General features: G+C 47.0%; 1 protein-coding gene across 2 annotated transcripts in view; it reads left to right on the forward strand.

The window, feature by feature from the left end:
• Positions 1–26878, forward strand: part of LOC137327662 (tetraspanin-18-like) — a 377857-nt gene that overhangs the window by 24836 nt on the left and 326143 nt on the right. For both annotated transcript variants that reach the window (XM_067993462.1, XM_067993463.1), the window contains exon 2: positions 11480–11534. The gene's annotated coding sequence lies outside the window, so the exon portion shown is untranslated. The remainder of the gene's footprint in view (positions 1–11479; positions 11535–26878) is intronic.

Here is a 26878-nt window from a genome sequence, read left to right on the forward strand (position 1 = left end):
TAATACACTGTGTTTACTGTGACAATCACACTCCTGTATATATTATAATACACCGTGTTTACTGGGACAATCACACTCCTGTATATATTATAATACACCGTGTTTAATAGGACAATCACACTCCTGTATATATTATAATACACCGTGTATACTGTGACAATCACACCCCTGTGTATATTATAATACACTGTGTATACTGTGACAATCACACTCCTGTATATATTATAATACACCGTGTTTACTGGGACAATCACACTCCTGTATATATTATAACACACCGTGTTTACTGGGACAATCACACTCCTGTATATATTATAATACAGCGTGTTTACTGGGACAATCACACTCCTGTATATATTATAACACACCGTGTTTACTGGGACAATCACACTCCTGTATATATTATAACACACCGTGTTTACTGGGACAATCACACTCCTGTATATATTATAATACAGCGTGTTTACTGGGACAATCACACTCCTGTATATATTATAATACACCGTGTTTACTGTGACAATCACACTCTTGTATATATTATAACACACCGTGTTTACTGTGACAATCACACTCCTGTATATATTATAACACACCGTGTTTACTGGGATAATCACATTCCTGTATATATTATAATACACCGTGTATACTGTGACAATCACACCCCTGTGTATATTATAATACACCGTGTATACTGTGACAATCACACTCCTGTATATATTATAATACACCGTGTTTACTGGGACAATCACACTCCTGTATATATTATAATACACCGTGTTTACTGGGACAATCACACTCCTGTATATATTATAATACACCGTGTTTACTGGGACAATCACACTCTTGTATATATTATAACACACCGTGTTTACTGGGACAATCACATTCTTGTATATATTATAACACACCGTGTTTACTGGGATAATCACATTCCTGTATATATTATAATACACCGTGTATACTGTGACAATCACACCCCTGTGTATATTATAATACACCGTGTATACTGTGACAATCACACTCCTGTATATATTATAATACACCGTGTTTACTGGGACAATCACACTCTTGTATTTATTATAATACACCCTGTTTACTGGGACAATCACACTCCTGTATATATTATAATACACCGTGTTTACTGGGACCATCACACTCCTGTATATATTATAATACACCGTGTTTACTGGGACAATCACATTCCTGTATATATTATAATACACCGTGTATACTTTGACAATCACACTCCTGTATATATTATAATACACCGTGTTTACTGGGACAATCACACTCCTGTATATATTATAACACACCGTGTTTACTGGGACAATCACACTCCTGTATATATTATAATACACCGTGTTTACTGGGACCATCACACTCCTGTATATATTATAATACACCGTGTATACTGTGACAATCACTCTCCTGTATATATTATAATACACTGTGTTTACTGTGACAATCACACTCCTGTATATATTATAACACACCGTGTTTACTGGGACAATCACACTCCTGTATATATTATAATACACCGTGTTTACTGGGACCATCACACTCCTGTATATATTATAATACACCGTGTTTACTGGGACAATCACATTCCTGTATATATTATAATACACCGTGTTTACTGTGACAATCACACTCCTGTATATATTATAACACACCATGTTTACTGGGACAATCACATTCCTGTATATATTATAATACACTGTGTTTACTGTGACAATCACACTCCTGTATATATTATAACACACCGTGTTTACTGTGACAATCACACTCCTGTATATATTATAACACACCGTGTTTACTGGGACAATCACACTCCTGTATATATTATAACACACCGTGTTTACTGGGACAATCACACTCCTGTATATATTATAATACACCGTGTTTACTGGGACCATCACACTCCTGTATATATTATAATACACCGTGTTTACTGGGACAATCACATTCCTGTATATATTATAATACACCGTGTTTACTGTGACAATCACACTCCTGTATATATTATAATACACCGTGTTTACTGTGACAATCACACTCCTGTATATATTATAATACACCGTGTTTACTGGGACAATCACATTCTTGTATATATTATAACACACCGTGTTTACTGGGATAATCACACTCCTGTATATATTATAATACACCGTGTTTACTGTGACAATCACATTCCTGTATATATTATAATACACCGTGTATACTGTGACAATCACACTCCTGTATATATTATAATACACCGTGTTTACTGGGACAATCACATTCTTGTATATATTATAACACACCGTGTTTACTGGGATAATCACACTCCTGTATATATTATAATACACCGTGTTTACTGGGACAATCACATTCTTGTATATATTATAACACACCGTGTTTACTGGGATAATCACATTCCTGTATATATTATAATACACCGTGTATACTGTGACAATCACACACCTGTATATATTATAATACACCGTGTTTACTGTGACAATCACACTCCTGTATATATTATAATACACCGTGTTTACTGGGACAATCACATTCTTGTATATATTATAACACACCGTGTTTACTGGGATAATCACACTCCTGTATATATTATAATACACCGTGTTTACTGTGACAATCACACTCCTGTATATATTATAATACACCGTGTTTACTGGGACAATCACATTCCTGTATATATTATAATACACCGTGTATACTGTGACAATCACACTCCTGTATATATTATAATACACCGTGTATACTGTGACAATCACACCCCTGTATATACTATAATACACCGTGTTTACTGTGACAATCACACTCCTGTATATATTATAATACACCGTGTTTACTGGGACAATCACATTCTTGTATATATTATAACACACCGTGTTTACTGGGATAATCACACTCCTGTATATATTATAATACACCGTGTTTACTGGGACAATCACAGTCCTGTATATACTATAATACACCGTGTTTACTGGGACAATCACACGCCTGTATATATTATAATACACCGTGTTTACTGGGACAATCACATTCTTGTATATATTATAACACACCGTGTTTACTGGGATAATCACACTCCTGTATATATTATAATACACCGTGTTTACTGTGACAATCACATTCCTGTATATATTATAATACACCGTGTATACTGTGACAATCACACTCCTGTATATATTATAATACACCGTGTTTACTGGGACAATCACATTCTTGTATATATTATAACACACCGTGTTTACTGGGATAATCACATTCCTGTATATATTATAATACACCGTGTATACTGTGACAATCACACCCCTGTATATATTATAATACACCGTGTTTACTGTGACAATCACACTCCTGTATATATTATAATACACCGTGTTTACTGGGACAATCACATTCTTGTATATATTATAACACACCGTGTTTACTGGGACAATCACACTCCTGTATATATTATAATACACCGTGTTTACTGGGATAATCACACTCCTGTATATATTATAATACACCGTGTTTACTGGGATAATCACACTCCTGTATATATTATAATACACCGTGTTTACTGGGATAATCACACTCCTGTATATATTATAATAATAAAATGAAGTCAACAGAAAAACTTTAACCCCCCAAAAGATATTTTCTGATCCTGATCTGGACCCTGTGCTTCACTTTGGCTCTCTCCATTCCCCTATTCCTCTTTCGCCTTTCCCAAATCCCAAATTGAAAGAGAGATTGTTGGTGTCTGCACAGGTGTTTCCAGTGGCGTTCGAACCGCTGTCACTTCACAAGATGTTTTTCTTGCTGCTTGAACCAATTTTTGAATGGAATTGAATCCAGCTGTGAGGAGTTAACAGCTGATTAACTGGCCTGTCCCTGCAGCCCTGATGTTAAGGACCCATCATCATACAGGGTCACCAAACATTTGGAGAATTTAAATCGGAAGAAAATAAGCAGTTCAAAACTGAACGGAAGTGACACTACCAGAGAGAAAATGCTGTGACCATCTGTTTGTCTACTTACATGGTGTGACAGGTTAGAGTTTTTCTTTAAATTATAAAACCCCTTTGAGACATGGTATCAATATCTTTTTGTTTATTTGTAGGATTTTGGGGTAATGTAATCAAGAATCATGTGGGAGTACCATGTTTTGTGCTGAGATTTGTGCTGGAACCATAAGCTGTTTAAAGAATGAATTATGACTTCAGCAATTACTTTAATGCCAAACTCCAATTAAAACCTTGTTTTTAAAAATACACCGTTGAACCATTTATCCCTTTCATTTGATTGTACAATACATGGTTCACTCTGCTCTGCTCATGGTTTCCCCACCGTGAAACAGGTGGGTATGAGCAGGCCCATGTTGGCTTCTTTGTCAGATGTGGAGGTGTCAACGTGGGCAGGCACTTATGTTGTAAACCTATTCCGAGGACAGCTCTTTTCTGGCTCAAGAGCTTGTTTAATGGCTTATTACCTCCACCGTGGATAGTGTTTGTGACAAGACACTTTGCGGCTACAACTTCCCATTTTGTGCAGGATTTAGAATTGTTTCCAAATGGAATGTAGTTGTGTCTGGTAGTGCAATTTTGTGCAGATACATGCCTTTCATCTCTGTGATCTGTGAGAAAACCCAGCCTGGAAAGAGGAGAGAGATGGTCTTCACCATCCAATGGATTCGGTGGCACAGTATATTAGATTATCGTAAGGAGTCGTACAACACCAGGTTATAGTCCAACAGCTTTATTTGAAATCACAAGCTTTTGGAGATTTGCTCCTTCGTCAGGTGAGTGTAGGATTCCATAAAGGCACAGCATATATAGTCAGAAAACAATGCCTGGTGATTACAGATAATCTTTCCAACTGCCCGTTATCACACCTCGGCAGGGAGATAATCACAGCAATCAAAGGGGTGGATGGTGTTCAGACAGGAAAACATTACATCCAAGAATACTGAATACACAAGCGGTCAGATCACAAAGACAGAGAGAGAGAGACCCGAAAGGCAGAGAGAGAGAGAGAAACAATGACCAGTTGTATTAAAAACAGATAACTTTTTTTCACTGGTGGGGTTACATGTAACGTGACATGAACCCAAGATCCCGGTTGAGGCCGTCCTCATGGGTGCGGAAGTTGGCTATCAATTTCTGCTCGACGATTTTGCGTTGTCGTGTGTCTCGAAGGCCGCCTTGGAGAACGCTTACCCGAAGATCGGAGGCTGAATGTCCTTGACTGCTGAAGTGTTCCCCGACTGGGAGGGAACCCTCCTGTTTGGCGATTGTTGTGCGGTGTCCGTTCATCCGTTGTCGCAGCGTCTGCATGGTCTCGCTAATGTACCATGCTCTGGGGCATCCTTTCCTGCAACGTATGAGGTAGACAACGTTGGCCGAGTCACAGGAGTATGAACCATGTACCTGGTGGGTGGTGTCCTCTCGTGTGATGGTGGTATCTGTGTCGATGATCTGGCATGTCTTGCAGAGGTTACCGTGGCAGGGTTGTGTGGTGTCATGGACACTGTTCTCCTGAAAGCTGGGTAATTTGCTGCGAACGATGGTCTGTTTGAGGTTGGGTGGCTGTTTGAAGGCGAGTAGTGGAGGTGTGGGGATGGCCTTAGCGAGGTGTTCATCGTCATCGATGACATGTTGAAGGCTGCGAAGAACATGGCGTAGTTTCTCCGCTCCGGGGAAGTACTGGACAACGAAGGGTACTCTGTTGGTTGTGTCCCGTGATTGTCTTCTGAGGAGGTCTATGCGATTTTTTGCTGTGGCCCGTCAGAACTGTCGATCGACGAGTCGAGCGTCATATCCCGTTCTTACGAGGACGTCTTTCAGCGTCTGTAGGTGTCCAACGCGTTCCTCCTCATCTGAGCAGATCCTGTGTATTCGCAGGGCCTGTCCATAGGGAATGGCCTCTTTGACGTGGTTAGGGTGGAAGCTACCTAACCTCAAACAGACCATCGTTCGCAGCAAATTACCCAGCTTTCAGGAGAACAGCGTCCACGACACCACACAACCCTGCCACGGCAACCTCTGCAAGACATGCCAGATCATCGACACAGATACGACCATCATACGAGAGGACACCACCCACCAGGTACATGGTTCATACTCCTGTGACTTGGCCAATGTTGTCTACCTCATACATTGCAGGAAAGGATGCCCCGGAGCATGGTACATTGGCGAGACCATGCAGACAGTGCGACAACGGATGAACGGACACCGCACAACAATCGCCAGACAGGAGGGTTCCCTCCCAGTTGGGGAACAGTTCAGGAGTCAAGGACATTCAGCCTCTGATCTTCGGGTAAGCGTTCTCCAAGGCGGCCTTCGAGACACACGACATCGCAAAATCGTCGAGCAGAAATTGATAGCCAAGTTCCGCACCCATGAGGACAGCCTCAACCGGGATCTTGGGTTCATGTCACGCTACATGTAACCCCACCAGAGAAAAAAAGTTATCTGTTTTTAATACAACTGGTCATTGTTTCTCTCTCTCTCTCTGCCTTTCGGGTCTCTCTCTCTCTCTGTCTTTGTGATCTGACCGCTTGTGTATTCAGTATTCTTGGATGTAATGTTTTCCTGTCTGAACACCATCCACTCCTTTGATTGCTGTGATTATCTCTCTGCTGAGGTGTGATAACGGGCAGTTGGAAAGATTATCTGTAATCACCAGGCATTGTTCTCTGACTATATATGCTGTGCCTTTATGGAATCCTTCACTCACCTGACGAAGGAGCAAAGCTCCGAAAGCTTGTGATTTCAAATAAAGCTGTTGGACTATAACCTGGTGTTGTACGACTCCTTTCATTTGTCCATCCCAGTCCATCACCGGCATCTCCACATCATTAGATTATCATATCACCTCTAGGACAGAGGTTCAAATCTACCCCATAAGGGAGAGGACAAATAAGGACTCCCTTATGGAGGACTGGGTAATTGAATGTGTTACAACATTAACGTACTTCTTCCTTTCGCACATGGATTCAAGTCTATATCAGAGAGAGGGGACAGACATCTCCCCTGTCTGGCAGGCTGAGTGGCAGAATGTGTAAAAACTTTTTCCTTTGTCTCTGATGCAAATCTACATTACAGAGAACAAAAAAAAAATTCCTTTTTGTGGTAGAGACGCACTAATACAATATGCAATTTCCTAATCTTGGATTCAAACCCATCTTGAGGGGGGCGAGCAGCTGGCCTCTCTGATAATGACTAGACATTGCAGTGTGTTTCAACATCTGTGATCTCAATTCACAACATTCGTAGATAGTTGAGGAATGAAGGTCTCTCTGATGGCTACAAAAGGCCCTAAAAGAAATAATCTTGAACAATGTGAATCCAGTTGTTAATCCTAATATTTGCATCAACTTCACTGAGGTCTTGCTTTGGTTGGCAATAAAGTTGTGGTCACGGCATGGTAGAGAAGTGAACATGAAAATAAATTTAATCGAGGATTTATTTTCTTTGTTCATCCTTCAACGAGATGTATTAATTGATTCATATGCCAAGGTGCCTGTCTGTCCAAAGTGGAGTTGGGCCGTGCCGTGTAGCGCCCGTTGTTTCGGTGCTACACGGCCTCTCCGATATCCGAGATGGCGTCTTGGATGCCCACGCCTGTTTCCTGCGTGATGTGCGCTGGACACCATCTTGCTATGGGAGTTAGCGCAGGCGCAGATAAGAAATGCTGGAATCATGTAAAATTGGGAGAAAATGGCTTCAATCAGTGTGTAACGCTGATTTAAAGTGATAGACATAATTTTGGGACTTAACGCTCAACTCAACGCACAGTCTTAACCCCGACTATCTGAACGAATTAGAGTGCCTGGAGGACCCCCCACCGGTGCTATTTAAAGGGACCATGCAGGATTTACAGGTTAGTGGCTGGATTATTGCCTCTGGCTGCCGAGACATTTGTAACTGTTTTTGGAGGTCTCCTCGACTTGAATACTAGGACACTGGGACATAGCCTAACATTGAGAGCCAGGTCGTGCAGGAGTGAAGTTAGGAAATGCTTCTACACGCAAAGGGTGGGAGACGTTTGGAACACTCTTCAACAGATGGCAGTTAATGCTAGCTCACTTGTGAATGTTAAATCTGAGATTGATAGATTTCTGTGAACCAAGGGTATTAAGGGATATGGGGCTAAGATGAGTATATGGAGTGAGGTCACAGGTCCACCATGATCTCACTGAATGGCGGAACATGCTCGAGGGGCTAAATGCCACTGCCACTTGCTGCCTCCTGATATGCGCCATCTTCTCCTGCAAGAATGCGGGACTTGTGTCTGGGTGATGTGCCTGTCATGGTTGAATAGCTGCCAGTGTCCTGTGAGTTGTGGGTGGGCGGTTTGAAACAGTGGTAATGTGTAAGGGCGGGAGGAAGCATCTGATTGGAAGAGTTGAGTACTGATGGAAAGAGTTTATTGGTATGTGAGTGATGGGGGTGTAGTGTGTGGTACAGTTGGTAGGAGACGTCACTTGACAGTTGACCTCACTCACCTTGACCACTCATGTCAAATCATTGAACTTCTTCCTGCACTGCATCCATGTTCATGATGCTGTGTGTCTGGCATTGACTTTATTCCCTACTGCCTCCAACTGTCTTTTGAGTATTTGTCTGGAAGGCCTCTTGCCCCCCCCCCACTCCCCCCCCCTCCCGTGGATATAGGATGTCCCTCCTTCTGTCCATCTCTTGCACCAAGGTCACTAGTGCATCAGCAGAGAATCTTGGTGCACGCACTCTTGCAGGCCTGATACCAACTCAGATCGGCAGATTGGTGAGGTCTGGTGTGCAGATTGAAGGATGTGGGATTTAGTAGTGCGCAACCTTTTATTCAATGTTTTAACATAACTCATCAGTATGTAAACATAGGGATGAGATCTGCATCTGTGTTTTACGTGTGCGATGTCTGATCTCTGTTCAGACCCCATGCAGACAGTAGACTGTTACAGGTACAAGCTACCTTTAAGAGATTTCTAAGAAACATCTTCCCTTTAAGAGATGGTGCTCCCTCTGGTGGTGGAAAGTGCAAATTGAATTCATTCCATGTGCAAGGCCTGGAAAGGAACGCTGATTGCAGGTAAGTGCTCTGGTGGGTCCAAACTTGTATCCTGCCTGCACAGGGGCCACTGGGTGTGGGGTACTTGCGCATCGCGCTGCCCGCGTCCAAAAACAGCCCCTATCGAATTTTTCCCCCACAATATCTACCACCCCACCCATTCTCACCACCTTACAGTTGACTTGCTTAGTGATTCACACTGAGTTAGTTCCAAAATCTGTGGAAGGTTTTAGCCAGTTTTCAAGAGTTCTGGTGAATTTGCTGAATTCAGAATATTTGGTATTCCAAAAAGATAATGGATTTTGGAAAATTAACGTGAATTCAACAGTGAATACGATATTAGGGTATCTTTATTTCTAGTGAAGTGAAAAAATATGGATTGAAAATTATGTGATTGCAAATGATGCAGAAGCAAAGTGACAATGATTTGGATTAGGAATGGGGCAGTGCTAGAATGACATGGATTGGGAATGATGCAGAGCCAGAGTGATATAGATTGGAAGTACATAGGTTGAGAGTAACACACGGATTAGGAACGATGTGAATCGGGGGTGATATGGATTGAAAGTGATGTGGTGCTGGAGTGATGAAGTGCCATCAGAATGATATGGATTGGGAGTGGCACTGGTTCAGAGCTTTGCCACATGACATTTCTCTGATGCGGTTTGTATTTTTGATGTGTGCAAACAGTGATTGTTGTTCTTTTCGGTACATTACGCAACGTGTTAGCTGTGCACAGCAAGCTGTGAACTAAACCGGGGCTCATCATATGCAGAGTTGTACTGCTGCTTGTGAGGAGCTCCTGGTATTCGCTGACCACCTAGTCAGGGCTCAAACCTGTACATGTCAGTTGTCCAGTGACCAACTGGTGATTTGTTCTCTTGGTGGGAGGTGGGGGTTGGATGGGTGGGTGGATAGTTGAGCCGATTTAGCGTTGAGGTGGTTGTAAGATGTGTTTGGCAATGGAAGTTCAGAACTGAACAAACCCTTCACGAAGGACGCAGTAATCCAATCCTGAGCAAGGGCAGAGCTGCCGTTATCTAGGGTGCTGTTGATGATTGACCAGCCAGCCTGGTTCATTAACGGGATCTGGAAGCCTTTTACTGGGAGTTGGGATTCTTCCCACTCACCTCCATTATAACCTTGCAGCCCAAAGCCCTAATGGGTAGGATGGTCCTTGCTGGGCGAACAGTGGGGAGCTTGTCAGTGATCTGCTCTGGTAAACTGCACAATTTTAGCTGGTTAACCTCCAGCAGTACCCCTGTACACACTTGGAAATCCCTAAACTTTGGTTGTAGCTAAACTGCACCTAAATTCTCTGGACTTGGGTAGGTGGGATGTGACCCGCGGGGAGATAGTGTGCACTCCATATGAGGCAAACAGCAACCCTACAGGTGAGTGCAGATTTCTTAGTAGCTTTGAGTTGGCGAGTCTTAAATATGACAATGGGTTTTTATCTGTGTCAGACATCTGGCTGGCCAAAAACAAATGGGGTTCATTGAGATGCTGATTAGTTTGAAAGAGGCCTTGGCTGTGCTTGCAGATGACAGATTTAGGGGACTCATGGTCCAGTTACAAACACGTGCCAACACAGCCAAACCGTGAGAACTTGAATCCTGTTTCGCCAAGGAGAATATTGGACATAAGAACTGCCTGAAAACAGATGTTACAGTGAAAATCAATCTGAATGACCAAATTATGTAGTCCCAGCACAACTTCCTTATTGACGACTTGTTCCTTTTTGAAGTTCAGTATTCATGTGAGAAGTTTGTAAATTGAATTTAAAGTTGTCCAATTTCTTTGTCTCCCTGTGGGGAGTACCCAACTTCCACTCACCGTCCCTTCCAGAGTACAAGTGAAGGTTAGGGACCTGGCACTTTAAAATCTTCGGGGTAGAATTTCAGTGGGACTTCTCCCAATCTCCTGTCATAACCTCGATGGAGGATCGATGGAAACCCTGGAGCAAAGGCATAATAATTTCTCCGGGGTTTTCCCCGTTCTTCCGGCAAAGTTACGCCAGGTGTTCAGGAGAAACCCCACAGAAATTCCACACATTCCTCTCTAAAAGGGGCGATGAAGATGAGATTCTTTGAAAAGGATCGTAGTGGTTAAAATCTTTCTTTTAAAAGCAGACTTGATGGAGAGATTTCCTCTTTGAGTCCTTTATTGGTAACTTTTCCTTTTCTGAGAGGATCCCCCCCCTCTCAATATCTGCTCAGTGCTTACCTCTCCCCCTAGTAAAGCACTTTGAAGAGCACTATAGCAATTTAAGCTGTTGTCCAGGTGGAGAAACTCCTTTAAAAAAATTTCTGGTAAAAAGATGCAGAACAGACCTTTTGCAGTAATTCTAGAACATTCTGAGTCCTTTTCACTTGATGACCGTCACAAACTCAATTCCCTTTTCTTCTTCACTTCACAGAGACCCGACGGAAGACTAAAGGTAGGATCGTGATCTGGGACCACGGTGCTGGAAGGTACATTAGAGGTTCTGTATTCTGGATTTAAAAACGGGAAATGAAGATAACACGATAACAGGAAAAGACCATTTTACCCAAAAAGCCTTTACCATCCACAGTGAGCAAAGCTCTGCAAAATCTATCAATACTTGCACCGTTATTTAAAACTGGGCAGTTTCCTTCCGTAGAAGATATGGGATCAAATTTTGAGTAGTTTACTTGTATCATCTGAATCTCAAGATTAAATTACAGGCTTATAGGTCACTTTGTTTATAAATAGCAGAGAGTGTACTTCAATTAAATGAAGCATTAATATTGACAGTTAAAACAAAAACAGGAAGTGCTGGAAACACTCGGCAGGCCAGGCAACACGTGTGAAAAGAACACGTGAGTTAGTGTTATGGGTGTGATTGGGTTATGACAAAGGGTCCAGACCCGAAACATTAACTTATCTGTTCGCTCTACAGATCCCGTCTGACCTCCTGAGTGTTTCCAGCATTTCCTCTATTTGTTTCAGATTTCCAGCATCTGCAGTTTTTCTGCTTTTTGTTTACACTTAAAAGTTGTGTTGACATTATACTGATAATAAATCTGGAATAAAAAGCTGGTGTTAGTCAAATGACCATGAAGCTGTCGGATTATCCTTTAGGGAAGGAAGTAATGACTCCAGTCCCACTTCAATGTGGTTGACTCTTAATTGCCCTCTGAAATGGCCTAGCAAGTCACTCGGTTGTATCAAATCACTAACCAGCATTGTGGGAGCACCTTCACCACATGGACTGCAGCAGTTCAAGAAGAAGGCCCACCGTCACCTTCTCAAGGCAACCAGGGAGAACCAATAAACAAAAGGATACTACAATTAGAAATTAACATCAGCGCTGCAGAAAAATATGGTCAAGTAATTGGCAGAAGAATATCAAGAGAGTGATTTTGCAGATGGGAAGAAAATACCATGGCTATTGAACGCACACTATTAATAAAAAGAAACCACAAAAGCAGGGATCTGAAATAAAACCAGAAAATGCTGGAAATGCACGTCAGCATCTGAAAAGATAAAAGACTGGTTCAGGTTACAGGGCTGCTGGAGGCAGGGGGACAGGGGGGGTAGGAAGTGTGTAGTCAGGATGCTCCAGGCATCATATGTGTGGGACAGGCTTGATGGACCAGCTGGTCTTTTCCTGCCCATCATTTTCATATGTTTGTATATCTGAGCCCCAATGGCTGTCAGCAGCCTTGGCCAGTAAGCAGAGCAGGTAACAACAATATTAGTGAGTGCTTGAGCTCCCCATAGTGCACACCTGTGTCCTGGCCAGCTCCCTCCTGTACCAGGCCTTCTCACATTAGTTTGCATTTCCTGACCTGATTCTTTTTGCAGGTGACCTTTGAAGTGCTATGTTCAGGTCCCCCCTCAGTCTTCTCTTTTCTAGAGAAAAGAGGCACAGCCTGTACAGTCTTTCCTGATTGGTTTAACCTCTCAATTTGGTATCATCATAGTAAATCTTTTTTTGCACGTTCTTCAGTGCCTCTATCATTTTTATAATATGGAGACCAGAACTGTTCACAGTACTCCAAGTGTGGTCTAACCAAGGTGCTATACAAGTTTAAAATATGTTCTCTGCTTTTCAATTCTATCCCTCTAGAAATAAACCCCAATGCTTGGTTTGCTTTTTTTATGGCATTATTAACCTGTGTCGCTACTTTTAGTGATTTGTGTATCTGTACCCCCAGATCCCTCTGCTCCTCTATCACATTTAGACTCTTATTTTCCAAGGAGTATGTGGCCTCCTTATTCTTCCTACAAAAATGCACCACCTCACACAAAGAGTTAGGTGAACTCACCAGTCCTGTCACTCCTAATGGGGAGCCATGCTCAAAGAAAATGAGAACAGTGATCACAGTGTAGAATTTAGCTGTCTTCACCTCTTCAGTTTAGACAGCGTCTGACTGTGACTGATCTGAATTCAGACCCAGGAATCATAACAGCAAAATGAAGGCCTCTTGTCTCTGAAAGAAAGTTGAAAGGGTTGAGTATTGTTTTATTCTCTGAAGCTTAAGTTTCCATTCAGCCCTGACAAACCAGGTAAGGAATGGGTGATAGTGCATTAGAAAACACTGTCCTTCCACAAATAGAAACCAGAATGCCAGTCCTCTCACACCAATGGGGTTGAAGACGTTTGTCCCACCCCTCTCTTTCCTGCTTTTCTCCCTCACTCTTTGTGTTCCTCTCTCTCTTGGAAAGAGTCTGGGTGACATAATGGCCCAGAATCTTTTGGATTTCCCTTACACTGAAATTACAATTAAAGTTTCTGTGCCGACCTTGCCGACGGGAACCTATGCTCAAATTTCCTCATTGGCCTACAGCTTAATGTAAAAACCGGTGTAAAACAAGTGCAAATTCAGCGGTATTATCTTGAATTTTAATTTCTATATTCGAAATGGGTGGACAGAGGCTTAAATTAATGACTGCTTTAGTCACGTCTGAATTAAATTGATCAAAACTATACTATGCTAACATTTTTACTTCAGCCTACATTTCTTTGAATAATCAAACTTGATGATTAGTAAAGAACAAAGTTTAATTTATCGTTTGCCCTTGATAGGTGCAATTAATTGAGGAAGCACAAATATGGATTTTTAGAAAACCAGGTTTGAATAGTAGCTACAACTGGATTGCAAGGCTTCACAAAACCACCTTTATAATTGTAGTTTTGAATTTGACCAAAGTTTATTCATTTCGATACAGTCTTGCAAAATATCTCCCACCAAATTCATCAATCTCGAATTCAGCAAATCATATAATAATGAAGAAGTAAGAGAGTCTAAGAACTTTGCAGTTGTGCTTTAGTTACTTGCAAAACACAAGTGGTAGAATGAAACTTCATGGCCCCAGTTCTTTAATGTGCACTAGTGTATTCTATGGAGAATGCTCTGGATCTTGCAATTTATGTATTTGGGTTGAATGTTCATTTAAGTAAATTTATGGTAGATTGCAGGGGAACTTGAAAGAGTATTTGAATCTCATGGGCAGACACTGCAGTTTCTATTTGACAGTTAAAATTATTTATGTAGAAAGAAATAAAAATGGTATTTTTCAACATCATTAGTTATAAAAGAGTCTTCTTCCTAAAATAAATGAAAACTTCAGTCTGAAAAAGGCAGTTAATCCTCTATTTGCGCTGATATCAAGTGATTTCGGGTCCTGCTGCCCCGAAATTTTGGGGGGTAAACCTATGCCAGCGTATTACCAGCACAAATGCAGGAAACTTGTGTGAGCTGGTCTTTTGCATGGGGGGCAGAGCTATGTAAATGAGCAGCAGTGGGGTTCGATGGATGTCTGTTGGAAGTGGCGCAAACGATCGAGGAAATTTGTGCGGAGTGATGTTTCAACGTAAAACCGTTAGATGCGAATTTCCTCAGAAAAAACAGTGCAACTCTTATGCCGTGGTTATGCCGAAAAGTTCCAGGAAATTCCGGGCCAATGTGTTATGGGACACCATCCTTTCAGTAATGGAACCTGGGGTTCAAATCCAGTACTGGCAGATGGGATTGAGTCTCTTGTCACTTGTGGCCATTGAATGAATTTAGTCTCAGTCATTTTCCAGTCATTATGGCTCCTCAATAAAAAGCTGCCCTTACAGTTCATCACACTGTATGAACTTCCCTCCTCTCAAAAAAAATGGGCGAGACTGAATGACTAAAGCTTAAGGTGGATTATTTTCCTTCCTTTTGATTTCCATACTTGTCTTCTTGTCTTTCCAGATGTGTGGTTTATAATTTATCAAAGTAATTTTGTGCTTTGATGAGATTCTAATGCCTGATTAAAAAGCAGATGTACTTTGGCATGATATCTGTCCCATTCCACAGTCTCCATCTCTGCTGAGCTATAAAAAAGAATTAATGGCAAGATAATGAAAAGTAAAAATAACTAAAGGTCGCTGTGCTTGGTTTAATCTGTGTGGTAATTTCATTGAGAATTATCTGCAGCTGTCATTGGATCTGTCATCAAACTGGTTAACAGGCAAAACCTTACAGTGATTGATACTTCCATTCAGAAGGAAACTGCTTGAGCCAAGTTTATTACTAGAGGCCAATAACGTGGTGCTGAGGCCCTGTATATTTGGGTATGGAGGCCTGAGCCTGCTCATGCCTGATACGATGAATGCAGGGAAATGCACATGAGGAGACGATGGACTCATTGTGAGCCAGCATCATTAGGGCCCCACTTTTCCTGCAAAGGCTCGAGGGGCTGAATGGCTTACTCCTGTTCCCATGTAACAACCACTGGGTGGCGATGTGCATTCCAACACCCACTGCTTGGTGCGATGTTCAGCTGTATTGGCAGTGAGCAATGGAGCCAGAGAGATCGGGTAGGTGATAGGTTGAATGTAGGTCTGTGCTGAGTTTGCTGATCTCAGCTGGGGCGGAGGAAGCATCCTCTGTTGAAGGAGGAGGACACTATCCAGAGTTCCAGGTCCAAATTGTTGCTGTACAGTGACCCCTGCCGGGATTACATGTGTGACTGCCTGGGCTAAGCTGCGATATCCTCCACAGTTGAAAAGCAAGTCACTCATTGTCAAGGTTGACAACTGAACGGCGGTACTTGGGTGAGGTACCAGAGTGCAAGCACTGCAATGGGCTGTGTGTGGGACTGTACTACGGCAATGGGCTGTGTGTGGGACTGTACCACAGCAATGGGCTGTGTGTGGGACTGTACCACTGCAATGGGCTGTGTGTGGGACTGTACCACAGCAATGGGCTGTGTGTGGGACTGTACTACAGCAATGGGCTGTGTGTGGGACTGTACCACAGCAATGGGCTGTGTGTGGGACTGTACCACTGCAATGGGCTGTGTGTGGGACTGTACCACAGCAATGGGCTGTGTGTGGGACTGTACTACAGCAATGGGCTGTGTGTGGGACTGTACCACAGCAATGGGCTGTGTGTGGGACTGTACCACAGCAATGGGCTGTGTGTGGGACTGTACTACAGCAATGGGCTGTGTGTGGGACTGTACTACAGCAATGGGCTGTGTGTGGGACTGTACTACAGCAATGGGCTGTGTGTGGGACTGTACCACTGCAATGGGCTGTGTGTGGGACTGTACTACAGCAATGGGCTGTGTGTGGGACTGTACTACAGCAATGGGCTGTGTGTGGGACTGTACTACAGCAATGGGCTGTGTGTGGGACTGTACTACAGCAATGGGCTGTGTGTGGGACTGTACCACTGCAATGGGCTGTGTGTGGGACTGTACCACTGCAATGGGCTGTGTGTGGGACTGTACCACTGCAATGGGCTGTGTGTGGGACTGTACTACAGCAATGGGCTGTGTGTGGGACTGTACTACAGCAATGGGCTGTGTGTGGGACTGTACCACGGCAATGGGCTGTGTGTGGGACTGTACTACAGCAATGGGCTGTGTGTGGGACTGTACCACTGCGATGGGCTGTGTGTGGGACTGTACCACTGCAATGGGCTGTGTGTGGGACTGTACCACTGCAATGGGCTGTGTGTGGGACTGTACCACTGCAATGGGCTGTGTGTGGGACTGTACCACAGCAATGGGCTGTGTGTGGGACTGTACCACGGCAATGGGCTGTGTGTGGGACTGTACTACAGCAATGGGCTGTGTGTGGGACTGTACCACTGCAATGGGCTGTGTGTGGGACTGTACCACTGCAATGGGCTGTGTGTGGGACTGTACCACGGCAATGGGCTGTGTGTGGGACTGTACTACAGCAATGGGCTGTGTGTGGGACTGTACCACGGCAATGGGCTGTGTGTGGGACTGTACCACGGCAATGGGCTGTGTGTGGGACTGTACTACAGCAATGGGCTGTGTGTGGGACTGTACTACAGCAATGGGCTGTGTGTGGGACTGTACTACAGCAATGGGCTGTGTGTGGGACTGTACTACAGCAATGGGCTGTGTGTGGGACTGTACCACTGCAATGGGCTGTGTGTGGCACTGTACCACTGCAATGGGCTGTGTGTGGGACTGTACCACTGCAATGGGCTGTGTGTGGGACTGTACTACAGCAATGGGCTGTGTGTGGGACTGTACTACAGCAATGGGCTGTGTGTGGGACTGTACTACAGCAATGGGCTGTGTGTGGGACTGTACCACAGCAATGGGCTGTGTGTGGGACTGTACCACAGCAATGGGCTGTGTGTGGGACTGTACTACAGCAATGGGCTGTGTGTGGGACTGTACCACTGCAATGGGCTGTGTGTGGGACTGTACCACTGCAATGGGCTGTGTGTGGGACTGTACCACGGCAATGGGCTGTGTGTGGGACTGTACCACAGCAATGGGCTGTGTGTGGGACTGTACCACGGCAATGGGCTGTGTGTGGGACTGTACCACGGCAATGGGCTGTGTGTGGGACTGTACCACAGCAATGGGCTGTGTGTGGGACTGTACCACTGCAATGGGCTGTGTGTGGGACTGTACCACTGCAATGGGCTGTGTGTGGGACTGTACCACTGCAATGGGCTGTGTGTGGGACTGTACTACAGCAATGGGCTGTGTGTGGGACTGTACTACAGCAATGGGCTGTGTGTGGGACTGTACCACTGCAATGGGCTGTGTGTGGGACTGTACCACGGCAATGGGCTGTGTGTGGGACTGTACCACTGCAATGGGCTGTGTGTGGGACTGTACCACTGCAATGGGCTGTGTGTGGGACTGCACCACGGCAATGGGCTGTGTGTGGGACTGTACCACTGCAATGGGCTGTGTGTGGGACTGTACCACGGCAATGGGCTGTGTGTGGGACTGTACCACTGCAATGGGCTGTGTGTGGGACTGTACCACTGCAATGGGCTGTGTGTGGGACTGTACCACTTCAATGGGCTGTGTGTGGGACTGTACCACTGCAATGGGCTGTGTGTGGGACTGTACCACAGCAATGGGCTGTGTGTGGGACTGTACTACGGCAATGGGCTGTGTGTGGGACTGTACCACGGCAATGGGCTGTGTGTGGGACTGTACTACGGCAATGGGCTGTGTGTGGGACTGTACTACAGCAATGGGCTGTGTGTGGGACTGTACCACTGCAATGGGCTGTGTGTGGGACTGTACTACAGCAATGGGCTGTGTGTGGGACTGTACCACTGCAATGGGCTGTGTGTGGGACTGTACCACTGCAATGGGCTGTGTGTGGGACTGTACCACGGCAATGGGCTGTGTGTGGGACTGTACTACGGCAATGGGCTGTGTGTGGGACTGTACCACGGCAATGGGCTGTGTGTGGGACTGTACCACAGCAATGGGCTGTGTGTGGGACTGTACTACAGCAATGGGCTGTGTGTGGGACTGTACTACAGCAATGGGCTGTGTGTGGGACTGTACCACTGCAATGGGCTGTGTGTGGGACTGTACTACAGCAATGGGCTGTGTGTGGGACTGTACCACTGCAATGGGCTGTGTGTGGGACTGTACCACTGCAATGGGCTGTGTGTGGGACTGTACCACTGCAATGGGCTGTGTGTGGGACTGTACCACTGCAATGGGCTGTGTGTGGGACTGTACTACAGCAATGGGCTGTGTGTGGGACTGTACTACAGCAATGGGCTGTGTGTGGGACTGTACCACGGCAATGGGCTGTGTGTGGGACTGTACCACGGCAATGGGCTGTGTGTGGGACTGTACTACGGCAATGGGCTGTGTGTGGGACTGTACTACGGCAATGGGCTGTGTGTGGGACTGTACTACGGCAATGGGCTGTGTGTGGGACTGTACCACAGCAATGGGCTGTGTGTGGGACTGTACCACGGCAATGGGCTGTGTGTGGGACTGTACTACAGCAATGGGCTGTGTGTGGGACTGTACCACTGCAATGGGCTGTGTGTGGGACTGTACCACTGCAATGGGCTGTGTGTGGGACTGTACCACTGCAATGCGCTGTGTGTGGGACTGTACTACAGCAATGGGCTGTGTGTGGGACTGTACCACTGCAATGGGCTGTGTGTGGGACTGTACCACTGCAATGGGCTGTGTGTGGGACTGTAATACAGCAATGGGCTGTGTGTGGGACTGTACCACTGCAATGGGCTGTGTGTGGGACTGTACCACGGCAATGGGCTGTGTGTGGGACTGTACCACGGCAATGGGCTGTGTGTGGGACTGTACCACGGCAATGGGCTGTGTGTGGGACTGTACTACAGCAATGGGCTGTGTGTGGGACTGTACTACAGCAATGGGCTGTGTGTGGGACTGTACCACTGCAATGGGCTGTGTGTGGGACTGTACCACTGCGATGGGCTGTGTGTGGGACCGTACCACTGCGATGGGCTGTGTGTGGGACTGTACCACTGCAATGGTCTGTGTGTGGGACTGTACTACAGCAATGGGCTGTGTGTGGGACTGTACTACAGCAATGGGCTGTGTGTGGGACTGTACTACAGCAATGGGCTGTGTGTGGGACTGTACCACAGCAATGGGCTGTGTGTGGGACTGTACCACAGCAATGGGCTGTGTGTGGGACTGTACTACAGCAATGGGCTGTGTGTGGGACTGTACCACTGCAATGGGCTGTGTGTGGGACTGTACCACTGCAATGGGCTGTGTGTGGGACTGTACCACGGCAATGGGCTGTGTGTGGGACTGTACCACAGCAATGGGCTGTGTGTGGGACTGTACCACGGCAATGGGCTGTGTGTGGGACTGTACCACGGCAATGGGCTGTGTGTGGGACTGTACCACGGCAATGGGCTGTGTGTGGGACTGTACCACTGCAATGGGCTGTGTGTGGGACTGTACCACTGCAATGGGCTGTGTGTGGGACTGTACCACTGCAATGGGCTGTGTGTGGGACTGTACTACAGCAATGGGCTGTGTGTGGGACTGTACTACAGCAATGGGCTGTGTGTGGGACTGTACCACTGCAATGGGCTGTGTGTGGGACTGTACCACGGCAATGGGCTGTGTGTGGGACTGTAGCACTGCAATGGGCTGTGTGTGGGACTGTACCACTGCAATGGGCTGTGTGTGGGACTGTACCACGGCAATGGGCTGTGTGTGGGACTGTACTACAGCAATGGGCTGTGTGTGGGACTGTACCACTGCAATGGGCTGTGTGTGGGACTGTACCACGGCAATGGGCTGTGTGTGGGACTGTACCACAGCAATGGGCTGTGTGTGGGACTGTACTACGGCAATGGGCTGTGTGTGGGACTGTACCACGGCAATGGGCTGTGTGTGGGACTGTACTACAGCAATGGGCTGTGTGTGGGACTGTACCACTGCAATGGGCTGTGTGTGGGACTGTACCACTGCAATGGGCTGTGTGTGGGACTGTACCACTGCAATGGGCTGTGTGTGGGACTGTACCACTGCAATGGGCTGTGTGTGGGACTGTACTACAGCAATGGGCTGTGTGTGGGACTGTACTACAGCAATGGGCTGTGTGTGGGACTGTACCACGGCAATGGGCTGTGTGTGGGACTGTACCACGGCAATGGGCTGTGTGTGGGACTGTACTACGGCAATGGGCTGTGTGTGGGACTGTACTACGGCAATGGGCTGTGTGTGGGACTGTACTACGGCAATGGGCTGTGTGTGGGACTGTACCACAGCAATGGGCTGTGTGTGGGACTGTACCACGGCAATGGGCTGTGTGTGGGACTGTACTACAGCAATGGGCTGTGTGTGGGACTGTACCACTGCAATGGGCTGTGTGTGGGACTGTACCACTGCAATGGGCTGTGTGTGGGACTGTACCACTGCAATGCGCTGTGTGTGGGACTGTACTACAGCAATGGGCTGTGTGTGGGACTGTACCACTGCAATGGGCTGTGTGTGGGACTGTACCACTGCAATGGGCTGTGTGTGGGACTGTAATACAGCAATGGGCTGTGTGTGGGACTGTACCACTGCAATGGGCTGTGTGTGGGACTGTACCACGGCAATGGGCTGTGTGTGGGACTGTACCACGGCAATGGGCTGTGTGTGGGACTGTACCACGGCAATGGGCTGTGTGTGGGACTGTACTACAGCAATGGGCTGTGTGTGGGACTGTACTACAGCAATGGGCTGTGTGTGGGACTGTACCACTGCAATGGGCTGTGTGTGGGACTGTACCACTGCGATGGGCTGTGTGTGGGACCGTACCACTGCGATGGGCTGTGTGTGGGACTGTACCACTGCAATGGTCTGTGTGTGGGACTGTACTACAGCAATGGGCTGTGTGTGGGACTGTACTACAGCAATGGGCTGTGTGTGGGACTGTACTACAGCAATGGGCTGTGTGTGGGACTGTACCACAGCAATGGGCTGTGTGTGGGACTGTACCACAGCAATGGGCTGTGTGTGGGACTGTACTACAGCAATGGGCTGTGTGTGGGACTGTACCACTGCAATGGGCTGTGTGTGTGGGACTGTACCACTGCAATGGGCTGTGTGTGGGACTGTACCACGGCAATGGGCTGTGTGTGGGACTGTACCACAGCAATGGGCTGTGTGTGGGACTGTACCACGGCAATGGGCTGTGTGTGGGACTGTACCACGGCAATGGGCTGTGTGTGGGACTGTACCACGGCAATGGGCTGTGTGTGGGACTGTACCACTGCAATGGGCTGTGTGTGGGACTGTACCACTGCAATGGGCTGTGTGTGGGACTGTACCACTGCAATGGGCTGTGTGTGGGACTGTACTACAGCAATGGGCTGTGTGTGGGACTGTACTACAGCAATGGGCTGTGTGTGGGACTGTACCACTGCAATGGGCTGTGTGTGGGACTGTACCACGGCAATGGGCTGTGTGTGGGACTGTAGCACTGCAATGGGCTGTGTGTGGGACTGTACCACTGCAATGGGCTGTGTGTGGGACTGTACCACGGCAATGGGCTGTGTGTGGGACTGTACTACAGCAATGGGCTGTGTGTGGGACTGTACCACTGCAATGGGCTGTGTGTGGGACTGTACCACGGCAATGGGCTGTGTGTGGGACTGTACCACAGCAATGGGCTGTGTGTGGGACTGTACTACGGCAATGGGCTGTGTGTGGGACTGTACCACGGCAATGGGCTGTGTGTGGGACTGTACTACAGCAATGGGCTGTGTGTAGGACTGTACCACAGCAATGGGCTGTGTGTGGGACTGTACCACTGCAATGGGCTGTGTGTGGGACTGTACCACTGCAATGGGCTGTGTGTGGGACTGTACCACGGCAATGGGCTGTGTGTGGGACTGTACTACAGCAATGGGCTGTGTGTGGGACTGTACCACAGCAATGGGCTGTGTGTGGGACTGTACCACAGCAATGGGCTGTGTGTGGGACTGTACCACAGCAATGGGCTGTGTGTGGGACTGTACCACAGCAATGGGCTGTGTGTGGGACTGTACCACAGCAATGGGCTGTGTGTGGGACTGTACCACAGCAATGGGCTGTGTGTGGGACTGTACCACAGCAATGGGCTGTGTGTGGGACTGTACCACAGCAATGGGCTGTGTGTGGGACTGTACTACTGCAATGGGCTGTGTGTGGGACTGTACCACTGCGATGGGCTGTGTGTGGGACTGTACTACAGCAATGGGCTGTGTGTGGGACTGTACTACAGCATAGAATCATAGAAGTTACAACATGGAAACAGGCCCTTCGGCCCAACATGTCCATGTCGCCCAGTTTATACCACTCAGCTAGTCCCAATTGCAATGGGCTGTGTGTGGGACTGTACCACGGCAATGGGCTGTGTGTGGGACTGTACCACGGCAATGGGCTGTGTGTGGGACTGTACCACGGCAATGGGCTGTGTGTGGGACTGTACCACGGCAATGGGCTGTGTGTGGGACTGTACCACGGCAATGGGCTGTGTGTGGGACTGTACCACAGCAATGGGCTGTGTGTGGGACTATACCACGGCAATGGGCTGTGTGTGGGACTGTACTACAGCAATGGGCTGTGTGTGGGACTGTACCACGGCAATGGGCTGTGTGTGGGACTGCACCACGGCAATGGGCTGTGTGTGGGACTGTACTACGTCAATGGGCTGTGTGTGGGACTGTACCACTGCAATGGGCTGTGTGTGGGACTGTACCACGGCAATGGGCTGTGTGTGGGACTGTACCACTGCAATGGGCTGTGTGTGGGACTGTACTACGGCAATGGGCTGTGTGTGGGACTGTACTACGGCAATGGGCTGTGTGTGGGACTGTACCACTGCAATGGGCTGTGTGTGGGACTGTACCACGGCAATGGGCTGTGTGTGGGACTGTACTACTGCAATGGGCTGTGTGTGGGACTGTACCACGGCAATGGGCTGTGTGTGGGACTGTACCACTGCGATGGGCTGTGTGTGGGACTGTACTACAGCAATGGGCTGTGTGTGGGACTGTACTACAGCATAGAATCATAGAAGTTACAACATGGAAACAGGCCCTTCGGCCCAACATGTCCATGTCGCCCAGTTTATACCACTAAGCTAGTCCCAATTGCAATGGGCTGTGTGTGGGACTGTACCACGGCAATGGGCTGTGTGTGGGACTGTACTACGGCAATGGGCTGTGTGTGGGACTGTACCACTGCAATGGGCTGTGTGTGGGACTGTACCACGGCAATGGGCTGTGTGTGGGACTGTACCACGGCAATGGGCTGTGTGTGGGACTGTACCACAGCAATGGGCTGTGTGTGGGACTATACCACGGCAATGGGCTGTGTGTGGGACTGTACTACAGCAATGGGCTGTGTGTGGGACTGTACCACGGCAATGGGCTGTGTGTGGGACTGCACCACGGCAATGGGCTGTGTGTGGGACTGTACTACGGCAATGGGCTGTGTGTGGGACTGTACCACTGCAATGGGCTGTGTGTGGGACTGTACCACGGCAATGGGCTGTGTGTGGGACTGTACCACTGCAATGGGCTGTGTGTGGGACTGTACTACGGCAATGGGCTGTGTGTGGGACTGTACTACGGCAATGGGCTGTGTGTGGGACTGTACCACTGCAATGGGCTGTGTGTGGGACTGTACCACGGCAATGGGCTGTGTGTGGGACTGTACTACTGCAATGGGCTGTGTGTGGGACTGTACCACGGCAATGGGCTGTGTGTGGGACTGTACCACGGCAATGGGCTGTGTGTGGGACTGTACCACTGCAATGGGCTGTGTGTGGGACTGTACCACGGCAATGGGCTGTGTGTGGGACTGTACTACAGCAATGGGCTGTGTGTGGGACTGTACCACTGCAATGGGCTGTGTGTGGGACTGTACCACTGCAATGGGCTGTGTGTGGGACTGTACCACTGCAATGGGCTGTGTGTGGGACTGTACCACGGCAATGGGCTGTGTGTGGGACTGTACCACGGCAATGGGCTGTGTGTGGGACTGTACTACGGCAATGAGCTGTCTTTTTTTTATTCCTTCATTTACTGCCCATCCCTAATTGCCCTTGAGAAGGTGGTGGTGAGCCGCCTTCTTGAACTGCTGCAGTCCGTGTGGTGAATTTTCTCCCACAGTGCTGTTAGGAAGGGAGTTCCAGAATTTTGACCCAGCGACGATGAAGGAACGGCGATATATTTCCTAGTCGGGATGGTGTGTGACTTGGAGGGGAACGTGCAGGTGGTGTGTTCCCATGTGCCTGCTGCCCTTGTCCTTCTAGGTGGTAGAGGTCGCGGGTTTAGGAGGTGCTGTCGAAGAAGCCTTGGCGAGTTGCTGCAGTGCATCCTGTGGTTGGTACACACTGCAGCCACGGTGCGCCGGTGGTGAAGGGAGTGAATGTTTAGGGTGGTGGATGGGGTGCCAATCAAGTGGGCTGCTTTGTCCTGGATGGTGTCGAGCTTCTTGAGTATTGTTGGAGCTGCACTCATCCAAGCAAGTGGAGAGTATTCCATCACAATCCTGACTTGTGCCTTGTAGATGGTGGAAAGGCTTTGGGGAGTCAGGAGGTGAGTCACTCACCGTAGAATACCCAGCCTCTGACCTGCTCTTGTAGCCACAGTATTTCTGTGGCTGGTCCAGTTAAGTTTCTGGTCAATGATGACCCCCAGGTTGTTGGTAGGGGATTCGGCGATGGTAATGCCATTGAATGTCAAGGGGAGGTGGTTAGACTCTCTCTTGTTGGAGATGGTCATTGCCTGGCACTTGTCTGGCGCGAATGTTACTTGCCACTTATGAGCCCAAGCCTGGATGTTGTCCAGGAGACATTTCTAAAGAATGTTTGTGATCTTTGCCCCGATTAGATCAGAATTTAATTGGACGGTGACTTCACAAATAATCTGCCATCCCACAGAACTACAGGATTTCGGTCCGTTTCTGAATCATGTTCCCGGTGAGATCTGGCACCAATGGGATCACAAGAAATCGATGCTTTCAAGGGACAAGGGAAGGGACAAAAGGTTGGGATGAATCTGCTGCTCCCACAGCTGCCCTTCGTTGAATTAAAATATTCACCTTTGGAGATACTCAAAGGTCTCCACGGTACCCGACACTTGTGTTGCATTACGTAAAATGAGATAACTTTTTAGTTCAAATTTTTCTGTAATACAAGCAAGTTACTTAACTTTATTGCAGACAGACACGGTGATAGACAGACTGCAGCAGCCCACTGGTGATCGAATAAAATAATACAAGCAGCCAGATTAAAGGAGCTGTACCTTCAAGGAGCAAGTCAGGTCTAAACTGTTCAATTATCCTTATTGATTCATTTGTTTTGTCTCCACTCCAGCCCTTGACCTTCACTTTGTATTGTAGATGTGAGTGTTGATGTTTAAATGGTCTTTAACTGGCACTGGGGAGAGCAGCTGCTTTATATTTGAGAAAATACCTGACAGTGTAATCAGAGCCTAGAAAAATTCTGACAGGCCCACAGACTCAGTGGCGGCTGTTCTGGGGGAGAAGTCGGAAAGATTTTTTTTTAAGAAACAAGCCAATTGTTTTTCAACCATTTCTGTATTGTCGTCTTGCCATGTGCAACTCACAAAGACTCTGAAGTAGGTCTTGCGCCATTTCAAAAAGGCTCTTTCTATCAGAGCTATATATTCAGCAGGGAGGATGTGGGGGAACTCTCCCCCCGCTTACACACTGATCTAGCAAAAGCTGACCAACAGCTTAAAAAAAAAAGTTGACATAGCCCCAAAAAGGCTGACTGCTCAAGGAACAACTCTGATTATAAAACAAGTATCAACACGGACTGTGTAATGTGGGCTTTAGGTATACTCAACATTCCTTCTCTTGTACTGGGGGTAAACATATGTACTGTACCAGGAGGAAAGCCAAGTATTGAAAGCATAGAATTGGTGATTCATTCTGGGGAGGGGAGAGGTCAGGGCAGCGTTAAGATCATGTAATCCGTGCACGGGGCCTCGCGTCAGCCAGGGACCTCGCGTCAGTCAGGGGCCCCGGGTGGATCAAGTGGTAAGTTTAA

The sequence above is a fragment of the Heptranchias perlo genome, chromosome 12 (assembly GCF_035084215.1).
Source record: "Heptranchias perlo isolate sHepPer1 chromosome 12, sHepPer1.hap1, whole genome shotgun sequence".
NCBI lineage: Eukaryota > Metazoa > Chordata > Chondrichthyes > Hexanchiformes > Hexanchidae > Heptranchias > Heptranchias perlo.